The sequence below is a fragment of the Lutjanus erythropterus genome, chromosome 16 (genome assembly GCF_056507025.1).
Source record: "Lutjanus erythropterus isolate fLutEry1 chromosome 16, fLutEry1.hap2, whole genome shotgun sequence".
In the NCBI taxonomy this organism is placed as follows: domain Eukaryota; kingdom Metazoa; phylum Chordata; class Actinopteri; order Lutjaniformes; family Lutjanidae; genus Lutjanus; species Lutjanus erythropterus.
This window is the reverse complement of record NC_139332.1, coordinates 33,004-50,445: the sequence shown is the minus strand read 5'-3', so window position 1 is coordinate 50,445 and position 17,442 is coordinate 33,004.

Sequence of the window (17,442 nt, the reverse complement as noted above, 5' to 3'; positions counted from 1 at the left end):
GGCGGTGAGAAATGGCGACAACGTCGAAATATTTTAAGGATATGGGCCACATAGCTACTCGGAACAAGCTAGCTGCTAATGAGGACAAGTCTCCCGACGAAGCTGCAGAACAGAAAATAAGCATTGAAATTTTTTTTGCTGAAATAACCGAAATGTACAGTGGCCGACAAGTGCAAACGCGCTGCATATACAGACAGGTGCTGCAGGCCTACGTGAAAATATTATGGCACATATTACTAGATAAAATCCTTACTGTCTGTTATGTATTATGCACTGAGTGTTGTCATGTTGCTTATATAATGTCATGTTTCCTTTCCTTGTCTTCAACATGACAATAAAGTTTGTTTTAAAAAAAATAAAAATAAAATAAAAAAAAATCCTGAAAGGGGAAACGTAATTATGAAGAATAAACATCCCGTAACTGTTTTTTAAACTAAAAAAAAAAAAAAAAAAAAGGGATAGGCCTATGTGAGAAGTAGAAAGTTATTGGTGAGAGGAAAATTGGAGGCGGGAGAGGCTACATGAAAAAGTACGTATTCTTTTTTCTTTTTCTTTCTTTCTTTCTTTTTTCCACATGTGGCCCTCATCTTTTACTGTATTATGAAAGTGCAGCTGATTTACATTTTTACATTTTTGTTTGTTTGTCGGATTTACATTTTCTGATTTTTTGCCTCTCCCACCTCCAATTTTCCTCTCACCAATAACTTTCTACTTCTCACGTAGGCCTATTCCTCTCCTCCGCAGGTTGATTCGTCCGTTGTCTGTCTCTCGGGGGAAAGCTCAGCACTGCCCCTAGAGGCCTGGAGCACTTCCGTTGTGTGACTGTATATGCAGCGTTTTCGTTTTGCATTTGTTTTCTCATTTGCAGCGCGTTTCTGTATATGCGGCGTTTTCTTTTTGTATTTGTTTTCTCATTTGCAGCGTGTTTCTGTATTTGCAGCATTTTCGTTTTGCATCTGTTTTCCTATATGCAGCGCGTTTCTGTATTTGCAGCACGTTTCTGTTTATGCAGCGCGTTTCTGTATTTGCAGCACATTTCTGTTTATGCAGCGCGTTTCTGTATTTGCAGCGATTTCGTTTTGCATCTGTTTTCCTATATGCAGCGTGTTTCTGTATTTGCAGCACATTTCTGTATATGCAGCGCGTTTCTGTATTTGCAGCGTTTTCCTTTTGCATCTGTTTTCTTATATGCAGCGCGTTTCTGTATTTGCAGCGCCTGTCTGTATATGCAGCGTGTTTGCACTTGTCGGCCACCGTAAAACTGAGTACTAAACTGACAGAAGTAGCTGCTGATGTAGTGACCATTAAAGAAACCACCACTGAGCTGAAAAACTCTGTCAGCGGGCTACAGGTACGAGTGGAGGAGGCGGACGAGCGAATCTCCCAGCTGGAGGACACGACTGAGGGCCTTGTGACAAACACTAGTACCATGGGGAAAAAGGTGGATATGCTATGGGACCGTGTGCAAATCCTGGAGAATCACTGCAAAAGAAACAACATAAGATTGGTGAGACTGGTGGAGACATACGGGACAAATGGCACTTTGGAGGAATGTGTCAAAAAAGTTCTGAGCAAAGGGCTAGGGATAAACCCTGAGGCGGAGTTTAAAATTGAACAAATGCACCAAATGCTAGCCCCGATGCCGAATGAGGACCAGCTGCCCAGACCCATACTGATCCGCTTTCTGGCTTCCGCCTGCGAGAAGGTATTGAGAGCTGCAGCCAAGACATGAGGAGTGAAATGGGATGGACAAAGGCTGTTGATATTTCTTGATCTAACCAAGGAGTTAGCGGAGAAGAGGAAGGAGTTCCTGACCACGAAGAAGGCACTACAGCAACGCAATGTGAGATACACACTGGCCTTCCCCGCCACGCTGAGATTCACATGGAAGGGCAAGAGCCATCATTTTACAAGCGTGGAGGAGGCTGAACACTTTATCAACCAGAATTGCAACAATGCTTGAAAAATGTACGGGATACATATTTATTTTCAACTGGACTGAGGATCAAGGGACAGGTAGATCATGAGAGAATGTGATGCGGGTGGGTCGGCTTACACAGGCTGTCATTAGCAACGAGCAGTTGGGAGGACCCCACGGACCTTGTTTGTTTGTTTTTTTTCTCTCAGGGCATTGTGTTTTTGTTTATTGTCATATTAAATGGCTAGAAATTATGTTACAATTATCAGCTGGAATATAAAAGGTTGTGGAAGTCCTGCAAAAAGAGGGAAAATATCTTATCTTAAACACAATAAGGCCGATGTTGCATTTATTCAAGAGTCACATTTTAAGTCAGAGGAAACTCTGAAACCAAAATTTGGATGGGTAGGACATGTTTTTGATAGTTCATTTTCCAGTAAACGCAATGGGGTGGTTATACTTATACATAAAAATATGGCTTTAAATTGGTTAGACAGATAAAGGATAATGAGGGTAGAATGATTTGTTTACAGGCTAATATAGATGGCAAAAATATTATTTTGTGCAATATTTATGCACCAACCACCAGTGTAATGTCGTGACAAAAAACTCAGAAAAATAGGCCAGTAAGGTCTGGGCTTAAAGCCACAACACCCTAGAAACCTTGATAAAAATTCACTGTTATCATTTGTATATTTTCAAAGTTCAAAACCATCAAAAAGAAGAATCAGGCAAAGTCAGGAAAAATCACTGGAGGAGCAACAAAGTTCTGCCACACAAAGTTTATTGATCTCTCTAGGTAGAAAAACCAACAAGCTTGAGTCAAACCCAGGTTTAGACTGAAGAAAGAGGTGCAAAACACCTTGTTATATACTGTTTAGGAGGCTCTAGGAGCCTCCTCCCACTTTGAACATTTTGGCTCACAATCAAACATAATTGTGTATTAAATTTTACCTTATGGGATCATAATGTCATTCATTTTCTCACAAATTGCTGCCTCCCTTAGGTTTGCACGCATTAATCTTATATTTTTTAAAAATAGTTAAATGATAATACAGGTTAATGCATTACATGAAAAGAACACTGAACTGTTTAAATGACATCATAACAGCTGGTCTGATATCTTATCTGCGTGGTAAGCACCAGGCGCACTTCCAAGGTCCCCAGCCTCACTAACATTTCCGGATGGCATCATGATCTTCCTTAAAAGGGAATGTTGTCCTGGATGGAACAAGCCTGAGACACGAACTATAGCTGATAGAATGAGTCTGATGCATAAAGTATACCACTGCAAGCCTGGTTGTCCTGGATGGAACAAGTCTGAGGCATGAACTACAGCTGATGGAATGAGTCTGGTGCATGAAATTATACCACTACAGTAACCCAAACTTTTTTCATCAAGTAAATAAAATTTTGGGAGAAATGGAGGGTGATGTAATTCTAGCAGGAGATTTTAATCAAGTCTGGGATCCATTTATAGATCGAAGTACTTTTAGGGGCCCATCTTGGATACCTAAAGATAGAGCAGCTATACACATGTTGAGTGAGGATAATACTCTAGTGGATATTTGGCAGTTGACAAACCCACGAAAAAGAGAATATACTTTTTTCTCTCAGTTACAAATCATACTCGAGAATTGATATGTTTTTAATATCAAACAATATAACCAAGCAAGTTGCATATTGTAAAATTAATCCAATGGCTCTATCTGACCATGCAGCTGTAGAGCTGGGAATTGATATTAAATAATGACACAGAGAGAAGAGGTAGATGGAGATTGAATGCGTCACTATTATCTAATGAGGCTTTTAACTTATTATTAAAAGAAGAATTACAGTCTTTTTTTGAATTAAATACAGGCAGCTCAGGCAGGAGATCAACAGAGTGGAAATCATCTAAAGCTTATATTCAAGGGAAAATTATAGCATATGCATCTAAAAAGAAAAGAGAGGACATGAGTAAGATAAAGGAATTGGAAACTAAAATTAGGATGTATGAAAGGGAATTGGCAGACAATTTCTCAAACCAGTTATATCAAAACATTTGCAAGCTTAAATTTGAACTTTGCCATATAAACTACATCATACAAATGGTACTAATAATGTAGCTGTACAATGTGCATAATGCAATACATTCGAAAACAAAAAACAAAAAACACACACACATTTTAGTGGCATTTTGTAAGTTTTCAGTGTCTAACGGTGGAATTTCCGAGTGTCCGTGAAGGCACCTCGACTTGACTTGGCTGTGTGACGTCGTCGGACCATTAACTTCTCCCGCGTCTGTTGAGGTGAGTGGCTGTGGGTCTCCGTTCCTGTCTCTTTAATGTCAAAAAACAGCAGTTAAATAGTCAGAAATATGTAAACTGACAGTAAATATGCATGATAATCGATAAATACGAACAGGAAATGAAGCCTCGGTCGATAGGCGGTCAGGGGGAGGGGCGGGAGAGGGCGGTGCGTCGAAATCCGGCGGTTTAAAAACCCCTACACATGATCAACGGTAAAAACGCTTTGCGCTGGCTGTCCCATATTTTCCTATGGAGAGAGCGGTGGCGCCCGACCTAGAGGCACCGCTACCCTTGGCATGGCGCACCGCTGGGATGTGCCGCTCAGCGCTGCGCCCAAAGTTCAACTTTGACCTCGTGCTGACCTTTCAAAGCGCAACCAATGAGATAACAGCTGAATGTGACGTAGCCAAAAGCGACACATACAAATAGAGGAAGGAGAGAAAATGGAAGAAAAACTCATTCTCTGTGTTTCCGAGTTCCCCGAACTGTATAACACATGATACCACGATCTCGGCAGGAAGAGTATTGCTTGGCGAAATGTCAGTAGTCAGATCGGGCTACCAGGCTTGTGATTAGGCAGAGTTTACGAGCTACCGTTAAGCTAAATACAATGCTAACGTTAGTTTAGCTGTTTGTGTACGTTCGCTATTCCAGGCAGACACAGTGACAGGATCAGTGCTTCATAGCTATATAAACTGTCCTTTAGCTCAGCAACAGTAAATCCTATCATGTTGTTACATAGAGCTGTGGTTAGTTTTTGCAAAAGGGGAGTCTGCTTTTTCCTCCAGGTCCTTTTCTTTCCGGAGTGACAAGTAGCGTTTGGTGTTGCCTAGCAACACCAACAGGTATACGTCATCGCACTTCTCGATGACGTATACCTGAGCTCCTCCGCATCCGCTCAGCGCCTCTGCGGCCTACCTGGCGGTGAGCGAAGAGCAAATTTCTTGTCATGACAGTTGAGCTAGCTAACTTGGTGCTGCCTGTTAGCTGCAGTAACATATCTGCAGTAACAAGCGCCTGTCTCCCCCCGTTCCTCTGTGTGTATGAATGTAGCCCTAGCTTCAGTAAAGCACAAACCACAGGTGAGAGAGAGGGGAGGAGAGACAGTGTGACAGTAAATATTAAATAAAATAAATAAATAAAGCAAAGGGCATCTTGAGGGAAAGACTGAATCTTATATTCAGTATACTTAAGCATTAAGTCAGCTAAGGTATATATAGGCTAATTGTTGTGTTTATGTTTAATTATGTCTCATGTGATTGTGTTTTTATTTGACAATTATTAGCTGATAGCTTTATTACGTAAAGATTGTTGGTTATGTGTGAACTTTTGCTTAATGTAGTGTGTGTAGAAGTACCTAGAATTTGAATATTTATTATGAATGTACTTTCTTGCAAACCTACGGATAAAAGCAGTCATAACTGGTGCTGCATAGTTTGAGCAGACATACACACAGATAAACTGAGATACATAAGATGAGACTAATATTGTTTCTAGGCAAAGAGAAATACGTTTGGAGGCTGCGCTTGAGTGGTGAGTGAAGTAAAATCTGAACTCAAAGTAACAACAGAGTACATTATTTGACTGTGGACTGTGTTTAGCTGCCTTAAATGGGACAGAAGAACAATGGTAGTAGGCAGCCATGTATATTAGACTTAGAGCCAGACATTCAGTTAAACCAATCACAATCAGCTTTGACAATTTCTGCCCAGCAACTGTGGGTGGACATGTATCCACTGTGTAGGCAAGACATGCATTTGATGAAAATCTGCCTCTCAAACTACTGCCTCTGAGTGACAGACCCTAAGTCCCACAGCCAAACCAAACACATGTTGAGCGAGAAGAGAAGACTGCGAACACAGCCGTGTAAATTTTATTCTTGTGGTGCCAAATATGTGGTCACACCAACGATTTAAAGAACTGGGGTCATCTGCTTTTCTCCTGAAGGTCTTAATCTGAGTTAATATGGGAGTGAATGGGGCAGTTGGTTGGAAAACTTGTCCTTTTTGACCTTGCTGAGCCAAAACTATAAGTCCTTTTGTTTCTGTGGTCACATGTTGCTACCGGCACAGCTTTTCCTACAATCTGATGTGCAATTTGTGTATGTTGAGAGAACACTGAAGTCTGAATCTGAGAAGGGGTGTAAGTGAGAGAAGAACAAAATGGCTGACAATAAAAATGACAGTAGGCAGTGATGGATATTAGCCTTAGAGCTAGATATTCAATGCACTTGCACTTATTCAATGAACATGCATCCAATGTGTAAGCAAGACACACAGACACGCACACACTCACCCATACACATACAAACATGCACAATAGTGCATGCACGCACACACACGTGCACGGACACACAGACACACGCACACATGCACAACTTCATTGATACATTTAGTGCTATTATTACTGCTGGCAGTATGGTGGAAATACTAGTTGGCAGTGAGCATAAGGCACACTCAAAGTTTTGTGCAAAATTTTCTGGCTATAGTTAGTGATGCCTATGTGAATTGTACATCAGGCACACTGAATGACACTTACACTACAGCATTTACAGTGAACATGATGCTGAAGCATCCCTTTAAGAAATTTAATTGTTTTACTGTAATAAATTCATCCCACTGCAGTTGAAGTAAATAAAGGCAGACTTAAAAAGTGTAAATGTTTCTTTTATGTCAGTCTGCTTTCTTGAAGTTGCAGAAGTTAGTCCTAATGTCATGCTTTGTTGAAGTTGCATAAGTTAGTCTAATGCCATGTTAAGGTCGGGAGGCTTAAACTGCATTTTCTCACAAAATGATGATATACTATTTGTTGGTAAACAAAAAAGCCAAGTGCCTTTAAAACAATTTTAATAGCTTTTAAAGGGATCATTCAGCTTATTTGAAGTGGGGTTATGTGAGGACCTTATCTATAGTCAGTGTATTAAGTACAGTGAATTTGAGACAGCACACCCCCAATTGGGACAAGCAGAGAGGAGCACCATTAGGGAAGCTAGCAGTGTATTACTGTGGACAAGGTCAGTAACAAAACATATTTTAGCCACCTGAACAAGGTCCACCTAGAAAATAATTATTTTCCATTGTAAATGGCCCACTCGTAATCCAGAGTTTTACTTATGTCAAGATTAACTAACTGAGATTTTTCACTAAACCTAGAATACACCCCTGGTCTTAGCACAGTGCATGAGGAGATGGAGTCCAGCAATCCGCCACTGCTGTCCTCACCGCTAACCTAAAGCATCCATGTACCTGGGAGTGGGAGTCGGCACACCAAGAGGCCACTGCTTCACCATTATTTGACCTGGAGCACGACCTGGACCTGGTGGGTAACTATGTTTGTTTTCTTTGATTCTTTGAATGCTGCCAATAACTTATAGTTATACTTATGGACACAGTAAATTTTGACCACGTACATCATTGGTTAATGTCATCTCTCTCTTCCACTGATCTATAAACATGAAATAATTAACATACATAACTTACAGCATCTGGATTTTTTTTTTTTTATTATTTTCATTTGCAGAGGTAAACATGTAAATGAGTGTTGATCTGTGTTTGTGCACTTGTTCTTAACAGGAAACAAACATGTTCCAGAGATGGAGAGACAAAACTCACAGGAACACACCACTACTATCTGCTCTATAAATCGACCTGTGCCAGGTAAATAAGAACAGCCTCCTCCCATGCATGATATGTGTCTCTTTTTTATTGTGTATTAGTGGTATATAAGCATGTAATGTACACTGTCTGTATTGTGCTTTTTTATATCCGAGGGACAGGAACAGGTACTGCAGCTATATGTCTTGACTCTGAAAACTGCTGATTTCCAGACATGGCGCTAAAGTTTCCTCTCCTCTCCTCTCCTCTGCTCTCCTCTCCTCTCCTCTCCTCTCCTCTCCTCTCCTCTCCTCTCCTCTCCTCTCCTCTCCTCTCCTCTCCTCATCGAACAACCGTATAAGGAGGCCTATACGTAAAACGGGAGAGTCTGTGTTTCTCTGTGAGAAACTTTGAGATCTTCTCACAGCAGAGTGAACAGGTCTTTGTGTGAAACACTGCAGAGTGTAACATCATGCTGTTTACAGACAGTCTGCTGTCATTAGTTTGACAGAGAGACAGAGAGGGTCGTGTCTAGAAGGGAACCCTAGACCTACGAAAGATCGTGCAAGTTTGATTATTTTAGTAGAAATAACGAACACAAATCTTGCGAGAATTGTGCAAATAAAGAGTTAGAGCTTCTAGACACGACCGAAAAAGGTGCGCAGCTCCAAAAATAGAAAATCATATCGTGGTGTTGATGTTTTTAATGTGGCGGGCTGCCATAAATAAAACACTATTCACTGAAACACTGATCACTGACCTGCTGTGATGGAAAAAAATACTCAGATTCTTTACTTAGGTATTTTTACATTGTGGTATTAGTGTGAATACAATTTAAAAATTTTGCATGTTATTGTTTCCTGTATCATCCTGTATTGTATCATAACAGTCATTGTTTTTTAAATTCTTAAGCAACAGACAGTCAAATGTTGTACATAATTCAAACATTATTATATCATAAAGGTAGCTATTGAGTGTTCATTATTGCACTAAATTAATGTTATACTGCTTTATAAAAACATTAGTGTGTGTGTTTCTGTTGTTTCAGAATGGCTCGACCAAATAAGCAGTTTGTAGCAGAAGCAGAATTCAAACATTGTGATATTATAAAGGCAGCTATTGAGTGTGGGGTCAGCTTTCTAACAAACATTCAAATATTCTACATAATTCAAATATTATATTTACATGGCAGGTATTCAGTGTTGCGTCAGGTTTTTAAGTAATATTCAAATATTCTACATAATTCAAAAATTATATTTTCGAGGCAGCTATCAGTGTGGCATCAGCTTTTTAACAAAAATCCAAATATTCTACCTAATTCAAATATTACCTTAAAAAGGCAGCTATTCAGTGTGGTATCAGTCATTCTACAAACATTCAAAAATTCCATGTAATTCAAACTTTATTATATTTTAAAGGTAGCTATTCAGTGTGGTGTCAGCCTTTCTAACTAATATTCAAATATTATACATAATTCAAACCTTCTTATATCATTCACGCAGCTGTTCAGTGTGGCGTCAGGCATATTGTTGCAGCAAGCCAATGCAGCATTGCAGCTTGGCTTCAGCTTGTTGCATTCACAGCGGTAATTTCTTTAGAAATTGCTTTTCTAGTATCTCTAGTATCCTATTTAACTCGACCCTAAATTCCTTCAGGGGTCCATCCTCTTTTGTAAGAATGAGCAGTTTTTGAAGCAATGTGACCTTCTGACCTTTCCTGAGAGTTGGTAGTTAAGGTTTGTTTCATTACTTGAGGTGTATTTCACCGTCAATATTGTTATTATTTTTATTATTGTTAATAGTGATTTTGAGGACAGTTTTGCTCTAATTTTTGGTCTGAATGCCTTCCTTTCGATATTATTTGGGTTTATTACATTGACACCAGGCCTTTTCTCTGTATTTCAGAATGGTCTGGTGTAAGTGAAGACCTGAGCCGGTGCAAGCTGCGTCCCCCAGCAAGGTGAAAGGACTGCCACAAAGGAGGTGAAACAGCACAATAGCCGAAGTTATAAAGACATTTTTTCTTTATTCTGTGAGCCATATGGCTCCAAAATTCAACTTCTCTGGACTATTTTCATCTTTTGTGACTCTCTTTTAGAAAATAATTATGATATTTTATTTTACTATTGCTTTAGAGGCTTTGTAGAGGCTGTAAACTGACTCTCCACGTGCTGCTGAATTGTTTGACCGTTCACTTGATAGGCCGTGCAGTGACTCTTTTTGTCCAGCAGATGGAGCCAAGCTAGGGCTGGGCGGTATGACCCAAAATTCATATCACGGTATAAATTGAATCCCTTCACGGTAATGGTATATATCTCGGTATAAATGTTGCGGTGTAAAACTTATGGAAGTGTTTCTGAATGGGTTTTGTAAAACAACAACAACAGCAAAGATATAATGTAATTTTTGAGCATTTATTGTGCAGAAGAACAACAGAAGTAAGGATAGTGCCTCAGAAATACAAAAATTCTTACAAAAAAAGTGGATATTGTAAACAGTACTTCAAGTAAGAGAGGTTTTCTATAAGACAAATGGCAAAAACAGTGAAAAGGTTCTGTAATCCTGTAAAAATCTGTAAAAAAAAATACCAAAGTAAAGAATGTGAGTATTTTTGTCATCACAGCAGGTCAGTGATCAGTGTTTCAGTGACTCTCTGTGGTTCAGTGAATAGTGTTTTATTTATGGCGGCCCGCCACATTAAAAACATCGACACCACAACATGATTTTCTATTTTTGGAGCTGCGCATCTTTTACAGTCATGTCTAGAAGGTAAGTCTTTATTTGCACAACTCTTGTTTCCGTTATTTCTACTAAAATAATCAAACTCGCGCGATCTTTTGCGGGTCTAGGGTTCCCTTCTAGACACGACCCTCTCTGTCTCTGTCAAAGTACAGACAGCAGACTGTCTGTAAACAGCACAATGTTACACTCTGCAGTGTTTCACACAAAGACTTTATTTGTGTGGACACCCAGGTTTGGTTTGTCACCAATTTTGTCATTTTTATTTTTTAATCAGTCCAAGATGACGACGGTATCAGTGATTGATTAGTGATCAGTCTGCCCTCCTCCCCTCCCTCACCTGTTCACTCTGCTGTGAGAAGGTCTGAAAGTTTCTCACAGAGAAACACAGACTCTCCTGTTTTACATAGGCCTCCTTATACAGTTGTTTAATTTTATAGGTGCATCTGGTTGGTGTCAATGTCATCACGTTAGTTTTGACTGTTGTAATAAACTCCGTCATTAACAACAGTCTCCTCCACACGCAGCTTCTCTGCAGCTGGTCTGTGCGTCTCCTGATCAGCTAAACCAGTGGCGGAAAGACTAGAAAAGGTATGCCAGTTAAAATAGAAGCGTCCCGTAAAAAAATAAAATCTATTAATAATTTATTGGTTATAGGTCCAGGTCCGTATAGGACGGCGTGTGGGTCCGGACTTGGACACACATCTTGCAGATGACATTTTTCTGCTCAACATCCGACTTTTTAAACCTGAACCACGTCCAAATCACGGATGTAGCACCGTTTTTTTTTTTTTACCAGCCCCTCCTTCTCCGCCGTTACTGTGCTTGCGGCCATTTTCACACAGAGGCAGGGGCGATGACGTCATCAACGGTATGATGGCATAGCACAAATCTCTACCGTGGCCAATTTATACCGTTTCTACCGTCATACCGTGTATACCGCACAGCCCTAAGCTAAGCTATCAGTAACCAGTTATTTGACTTTTGCTCTTTCTCATCAAACAGCTACCCTGACACAGTAGGACGTGCTTTTCTATCCCCTTTTCCTTCTTTTTTCCCTTCTTTTATAAATTTTAATTAATACTGAAGGTTTTTTCTATTAGGAATTAGTCTCCATTAGTTAATTTTTTGTTGTTTTTTTTACACATTTATTCTAATTTTTTTAGTAATAATTTCTTTTCTTTGCATTTATATTTTGGGGATTTATTTGTTTTTTTAAGAGGATAAAGTTTTTTTCTTCCATAACCCCCCCCCCCCCCCCCCCATAAAGGGTTTTATTGTGTGTGTGAAAGCCTCAGGAAAGGGCCAGAGATTTAATCTCACCGCAGGTCACAAATGTGGTGTATGCTATAGTGGGAAAATTATATGCTGAACTGGTCACTGTTGTTCCTCAGAGTTACTTCTCATGTATTGTCAGGCACTAATTGGTTACTTGTCCTTGAACACACAGCTGTTCTCCCTTTGGAACAACAACTTCTGATAACACAATCACATCCTGACTCTCCCACTAAGCACTTCAGGTCCATCCTGACCCAACCTCCTTCATCTCCTAACCCTGTAAGACAGATTTACATTCTTGACTCATTATCAGTTCCTTTTACACTTTCCGTGTGACTGTGTACTGGTCCTTTGCAAAGCTCTATTGAAACACCACATCAAACACCAGACAATTTTGGTCATGGTGTCTGTCTTCATTTTCAGATTTTCCACCACAATTTGGTGTCAGAAGTGGGATTGTTTGTCTGAGGGTTTCTGGACTCGGGGGTCGACGGTGGTAGTGCACACCCTGAGGCCTTCAGCCTCAACCTCCCCACAAAGACGAGTGTAGAAGCTAGCCTATTACTTAGCCCCTGAGACGTTTAACCTGGAGTGACCTGGCTGACGCGCTTGACTCTTTGTTTTATAACCATACGCTGTGCCGTTCCTTGAATTAATCCACAGGTCATTCTTCATTGCAGCAAAAATAATTTATTTCCCTCATGCAATCATGAATGATGTCCATTGTTGTTTCAAAAAAGAAAAGACCAAACATTCAGCTACGGCGTGACAAACATTTTGCGCCTTAGCAGTCCTGACAACAACAGTAACCCAGCTACCTTTACGCCTGAGCCTTACAAAGGTACAGTGACACCCTATGTTCAAAACAGTGAACTACAAGTCAGCCTTTGAAATATTTCACCAACATATTTGGCTCCTACAACGAGTGAGAAGGATGGCCTGAGACCAAGACCAGACTCACTCAGCGCTGCGATTCAACAATTCTAATTGGTGAAAATCTGAAAATGTATTTAATTGACTTGAAGTTCAGAAAATCTTCAAATCCATTTATCTCCCTGTCACCAGTGAGATCCAACATGGGGGAAATGTACTCAAAATCCTGAATTTCCCTGTGATGGAGACAGCAGGGGCTGGCTCACCTCCCATCACCATCAGATGGAGGTGTAAAGTTTGCCACTGAACTGACTGTGTTTTGACATTTCACAAATGGTAAAACAAACATGGGACAAAAGGACATGCTGTGCATGCTGAAAGCTCCTCAAAGCAGGAGAGAAAAAAACAGAGAGAAAGATCTAAATATGGCAGCATTGACTATGTTCCAAGGACGTTCTATGGAGGTCTAAGTACAGCTGATCCAGATGTTTGTTTCCATTGTGGCAAAAAGGGACATTGAGCCAAACACTACCCAAAGACTGATCCAACTCAAAAGATGATTGACTCGCAGCGGAATCATGAGACTCAATATCTGACCATAATGTTCAATATAATCCTGTTTTGAAGGTTTATCGACAAAAATTACCATTGTTGTCTACATACTCAGATGTGTTCAACTGGTACCAGACACACAACACACATTTGCCTATTTACATAAAGCATGTGACATCATAAACACCCCAGCCTTTCAGAAGATCCCTAAAACTGATATTGGTCTAATCAGAGGCATGCAACCAATTGTGATCACACCAAAATCTAATTAAAGGCCCTGTCAACCATAATATCAACTCAACCAAAAAAAAAAAAAAAAAATTACACCAGTCTTTAACACTTGATTAAGGGCAGGTGTAATCATTCCCTGTGAAAATTCTCCTGTATGCACACCAATTTTCTCAGTTAAAACAAAACAAAAATCAGCTAAAAATTCAAAAGAAAGTTTGAGCTCATTAAATCTGTCACCAGGAAGTGCACGATTACAATATGTTGATGATTAAATGATTCGTGCTTTAACTCAAGTTCAGTGTGAAAAAGACATATTTGAAACATTTGGCTGAAGAAGGTCACAAAGCTAGCTCATCAAAACTGCAGTTTGTCCTACACGTGACATTTTTGGGTCATGTGATCATATCTGAGGCCAAATTCCTCTCCCAAAAAAGAGTAAAAACATTTCAAAACATTTTCAAATCCAATCATAAAGAAACAAGTTATGTCTTTTGTGTTCCTATTGCAGGCCCTTCATTCCTGTCCTCGAGGCACCCCTGAGCGCAATCGCACATGAGTGAGGCCTAGAAGCACATAGTAAAGTGACATGGACTGCTGATACAGGATAAACATTTGTTGACTTAAAACATGTCCTTCGGAAGACTCTGATGACTCCAACTCTTGGGTCACCAGATCCAAACCGACCTTTTACTCAGACTGTAGACAAAGAGTGTTCAGTACTCTAGGATGGCAGAGGCAGACAGAGACCTGTAGCCTACTTTTCAGCTAAACTTGATGCTTTAGCTACAGGAATTCCTACTTTTTAAGGTTACTCTAAACTAACTCTGCTTGTTCCACATGTTGTTTCATTGGTTTTGCTTTAGCAGAAAACATCAGCAGCAAGATTGCTCTTTTATAACACTGTTCTATTTGAAATCCCTGATATCACTGTGAAAAGATACAATGTAACTGAGGTATATTTCTGGTAAGATAACCATGGGTTCATGTGTAGTATAGGCCTACAGATCATACAGTCTAACCTTCTCTAATAATTCAGCGTTGAGGCCTGAGAGCCATGTATTTCCATTTTTGGGTATCATGAAGATACAGCTCTTTGCATCGGTCCATGTTAGGAGATGTGTGGAGAACACAACTATGTTCTTACAATAACTGAAGTTTGTTCCCCCAGACCAGATTTGCAAGAAACAACTTTGCAAAATCCAGATTTTGAACTGTTTGTGGATGGATCAGCATCATGCAACCCTGACACAGGAAAAAAAATGTAATTAGTTTCGCTGTGGTAACCAGGGGTTAGGGGTCTGTTTGTTGAATAACGAAACTTAAACTTTGACTCAAAAAGAAAAAAAAAAAACAAAATTAGAAAATAAATGGTGTTATGTATCTCATAAATTATCAATGATTAATCAGTCAAAGCTTTCAACTATTGGTTCTGGAAAATGCACAAAATTTATAACCCTAGTTTGGAGAGGTGACAGTGACATCAATGGTTGAAAGTAACTAATACTCTAGTAGTTTTTCAGGCAAATACTTTGTACTTTTACTGAAATATATTTCTAACGCCAGTACTTTTACTTGTAATTGAGTAATGTTTTAGCAATATAACAGATTTCTTGTACTCTTTTCACCATTGGTGGTAACTGCACATGATACAGTCAATGCCAAATCACTCTCATAGAAGCATGTAATCTAGCAACAGACAAAACAGTGAATATCTGCACAGACAGTAGATATGTTTTTGGCTTTATGCATGATTTTGGTACAATTTGGAAAAAGAGAAATTTTCAAACACCATCTGGCAAACCTATAGCACATCACACTCTTGTTTTACAACTGCTGGATGCTGTTCTGCTCCCCAAAAAGGTTGCTGTGTGTAAATGTCATGCTCACACTAACAATGACCAACTTTCACAGGAGAACACCAGAGGAGAAGCAGCTGCCAAGGCCGCAGCATGCCCAGAATTAACTATGTCTGAATTCTTTCCATATGATGACCCTAACATACCCTCCACTACTATAGCTGTTTTATCTAACATTCATAAGCAGGTGAAGGAAGCGCTACCAGCTCCAGCCACAGGACCTCTTCACCTGACCTCCAGCCTGGTGACTGCGTAGTGGTGAGAGACCTGAGACAAAAGACCTGGCACTCGAAGCAGTGGACGGGTCCATTCCACATGCTGCTGACTGCACAGACGGCAGTAAAGTTTGCCAAAAGAGTCACCCGGATCCATGCCAGCCACTGCAAAAGGGTTCCACCTCCACCAGAGACACCTATAGCAAAATAGGTCATCACATCGCGAGGATGAGAAGAAGAGGCAACAGTATTGGCATACTGTCCAACGAGAACTTGCATGGCTCCAACTAAGTGGCGTGCTGAATGAACCTCAGTGTCACCATCATGGGATCAGAGATGGAACTCCAATAACAGCCATGGCATGCATTCAGACACGCTGTATGGTGTGGCCTGTGAGGCTCAATGTGTTTTCTTGTGAGTTCATTCCCTACAGTTAAAAAAAATGTTTTCCATCAGTTGACACAGTTAAGCCTGATTGGCTCCCACCATGCAATGCTGAAGAGATCCTGATCCTATTGACAACCCAGATTTTGCAATTGTTATGTTAATACATATATGGAACTTTCATGCCTAAGTTGCTTGCATTTGTTATACTAAATTCTCCCATCTGTAACAACAGCATCTTGCTTTTTCCAGGGGTAATATTTTATGAAGTAATGTTTTAAAATTTTTCTTCACTCTCTTATACTTTACTATTATGTTATCATATGTAAGGACTATTATTTGTTGTATTATTTGTAGAGAAGGTGTGATCTTTTATGGTCTTTTATAATTTTCCTTTTTATGTGATCACATATAATCAAAAGGGGGGATTATAGTGAGAAAATTATATGCTGAACTGGTCACTGTTGTTCCTCATAGTTACTTCTCATGTATTGTCAGGCACTAACTGGTTACTTGTCCTTGTTCTCCCTTTGGAACAACAACTTCTGATAACACAATCACATCCTGACAATAAGCACTTCAGGTCCATCCTGACCCAACCTCCTTCATCTCTAAGACAGATTTACATTCTTGGCTCATTATCAGTTCCTTTTACACTTTCTTTGTGACTGTGTACTGATCCTTTGCAAAGCTCTATTAAAGGAAATCTTGGTCATGGTGCCTGTCTTCATTTTCAGATTTTCCACCACAATGCTGTCCAATGTCAACACTGTAAATTACTGTACATTGGGGAAACAGGCTGAACTCTGAAAACGAGAATACTGGAGCATGTTAATCATGTTAAGAAAAGTCACATGCTCATTTTACCATTCATGGTATCCACAATTTCAAGTATATTGGCTTGGAACAACTCTTTGGTCCAAAAACCAAAGGGTGAGACATGAGATCCAACTCATTAATAAACTTGCCACAGTTTCACCAGACTGCTTAAATCAAAGGGTTTAAAGACTTTCAGTTTTCATTTAAGATCCAAATGAAACGAGTAAAGACTTTTATTGTGGCTGTTGTTTTTTCACAAGATTCACATTTTGCGGATTATTCCTTTACAATTTAGGCTTTTTTAGGAGGCGCAAGCCCTGGTTAAAGATAAATAATTAAATAATTTTTATGTCTAAATTATGAACTTCCCTAAATTGTGCTTTCTGGGCATCTGATGCTCAGAAGAACCTTATTTCACCACATGCAGTCGCATAGGCAGCTCACATCACAGTGTGGCCACTTACGCTCAGAAGTGAAAAATCTGACAAAACAGGGCATACAACCATGTTTTCCATCAAGAAGATGAGGATTGCAGCTACGAAACTGTGCTTTCTGGGCGTCTGATGCTCAGAAACACCTTAATTCATCATATGCTTTCACATAGGCAGCCCCCAGCAACATGTGGCCACTTACACTCAGAAGTGAAAAAGCTAACAAAACAAGGCATAAGACCACACAAAACCACGTTTTCCAT